The sequence below is a fragment of the Centruroides sculpturatus genome, unplaced genomic scaffold (genome assembly GCF_000671375.1).
Source record: "Centruroides sculpturatus isolate CEXI.00-Female unplaced genomic scaffold, Cexi_2.0 scaffold1390, whole genome shotgun sequence".
NCBI classification, from domain to species: Eukaryota; Metazoa; Arthropoda; class Arachnida; order Scorpiones; family Buthidae; genus Centruroides; species Centruroides sculpturatus.
In genome coordinates, this window is record NW_019385726.1 from 129,375 (window position 1) to 132,411 (window position 3,037).

A 3,037-nucleotide genomic window follows, 5' to 3' on the forward strand; every position below is an offset into this window, starting at 1 on the left:
CCATATGCTTTTACTTCTAGTGAGAAATAAGGTTTTTATATCCTCTGTATACCAACAGGTTTCATTATATTCTTATAGTAAATCTATTTTACTCTTTGCTCCCCACTCGCCTACAAGTTAATGGATAAGATGGATAAATTTCATTTTCAACAACCTTTGATCTTCATGATGTGTTCAAAACATTTCGAACAACAAGAATTATATTAAGAGCATTAACTAGTTTATGAAGAAATAATGTAATTCTATAATTTTCCCAATATAGATGTAGTATTTTCATTTTTTAAAAAATTAAATTCATCCATTATAACTGATTATATACAGTTTTAATGGTTAAACTCATTATCTTATCATTTTAAATCTAACCTGTTAAATATATCAGATAAGTAAGTCATTATTAAATTAATTTGCATTAATCTCCTATCTGATTTCATGATATCTTTGCCTAACTAAAATATTTTATCTTTAAAATTTTAATCTGTAAATGTGAATGGAATTATAATTTTTTACTGAAACAGTTTATAAATATCTGTGCAACATTATTTTAAAAACAAATTAAATTTTTGAATGCTTATAGAAGGAAAAATAAAAATACAATTGATACTCCAATAACAGCCAGCATCCATCTCTAAACAACGGACATATGGTACCGTCACTGGCCGTTGTTAAGAGGTTTAACTGTATGAAATAAAAACAACATAATACACAACTATAATTTAATTTAACGACACCATTTATTAGTTCCTGAAATTGGGACTAAATTGCGAATATAGCGTTAAACCGAAGTTTCTCAAACTATAGTAACGAGGTCTATAAACAAGTTTGCTTTTGAGACTTTACTGTATTATTTATACAGAGAGACTTAGTGATGATAATACCGTTTAAAGTACAAAAATCGTATCATAGATTCAGTAATTCTCTTTTTAATATTTATAGAAAAGATGTAGCATATATTCATTGGTGTTTTATGAGGGTGGCGATTTTTAGTAGAGCGCTACATCGAGGTTTGAATCTATTTCTTTATATTGAATTTTGTTTGTTTCTATATCAATACGGCTTATACTTTACAATACAATTTCCTATCGCATCTAATATAGCAAGTCGTAGTTTATATTCCAGCTGTATTATACAGGAAATTGAAAGAAAAAAAATATTCATAGAAACTGATAGATGAAAATATTTTATTTATAATAAATAAAATATTTATGAAAAATATTCAGTAAAAGTAAAAAAAAAGTTTAAAAGACAAATAAAATTATTATTTATTATTTTTTAAACTTTTATATATTATTCTTTAGTTTTTTATGTAATAAATTTGAATAGAAAATTATTTAAATGATTGATACTTTATATAAGAAAAAACAACATTCGCTGAAGTCCGTCCGACTGTCCATCCTTCATTAATCTGGAGGACGGAGTTAGATAGATGAAAATCGAGTTCGGATATGGAAAGATTAATATAAATATAGTAAGTAAATGTTAGTAAAATTTACGTTAATAAGTATCTTTATATTTTTCATATTAAGTCTTGTGTAATTTGTAACTTAATCGATACCATTTACTCAATATTCTAAAAGAGTAATTAATAAAATATAGAGTTAATTTTAATAGAATTTTCTATTAGTTTTGATGAAAAAAAATATATATTTTAATATTAGAATTTTTAAAATGTAAAATATGTTTTAATTATTCTGTAATAAAATTCTTTATATCTCATTTTCATACATTTCTTTAAGAAAAACTTTGAATTTAAATATTATATTCACACATTAAAATTCAAAACTTACTTTTTGTTTAAATTTTTTACTCATGAAAAATATATAAAATATATATATTTGTGTATTTTACACCCTGAAATTTAATTCTTTTAAATATATATATATATATATTTATAGATACGTTGTAAGAAGTTCTAAAATAAAATTCAATATTTTTCTGTTGTTTCCTTAAACAATTTTCGATTATAGGAAACTCAGAGAAGCTCTTGCTGAGGTAATTTGTAAGCATCAATGAAAAAAAATAAAAATAAAAATTACTTTAACCAGACAAGTGATTTCATAAATAATTCAAATTCTAAAAGAAAGTCATTTCATGATTGTGATTTATGTAAATGTAAGTTTTCTATTATTTGGCATCTTGATTACTTTTCCATTCTTTTTCTAGTCGAGGATATTTCATTTATTTTTATTACAAATCAAATTGAAGGTTAAATTACTTTACCACAATTCATCAATTGGTTTATAGTCGTAAAATAGCTCTAGTTGACATTAGATACACATTAAACTTAACGTAAGAACGTTTTCTTTTGAATAAATTAGTAATTTACGTCAGAAAATGGAAAAAAATATATAACTAACAAAAATCTATTTAAAAATTACATTGACTTAAACTTTTAATTAGAAAGTATTGGTAATTGGTATAAGAGATATCCACTTTGTGTCTTGTATTTATTACTTTAGATAAATTTAATCCTTAAAAATACTGGAAAATTTTTATTTTAACCTTTCTGCTATCAATCCTGGAAAGGGCAACTAGTAATTTATTGACACTTCCAGGATTAAATTTATCTGCATGGTTGATAAATTATTAGGGATCGTTTCGGTTGGTCAATAAACTTAGTTTTATTAGGATTAAAAATTAATATATATTTTTGTAATTCTTATATTTGTATCTTATAAATTTTCTTATTTTAAGATAACATAGTATAGAAAGGAGTCGAATAATTAAATCTAATTTTGGAAAGAAGTCTACTGGTTAGAAATCTCTGCCATAAATTATTTATAAAAATTAATATCTTATTTAATATAAATGATTAAATCTGTATATTTATTTGAGACCGAAAAATAATTTTATTACATATAAAATGTTTAAATTTTTGGTTTTAATATTTAAACCAATAACGATAATGATGCTTTGAAATTATTTTATTTATGTTTTTTTTTTCAGTGAAAATATTTTTATTTTTCATTTTTATCTGAAGGTTTAACCTTTTGTAGCGACAAACCAACGACATAATGCAACTTGTGCTTTCGTGCAATCA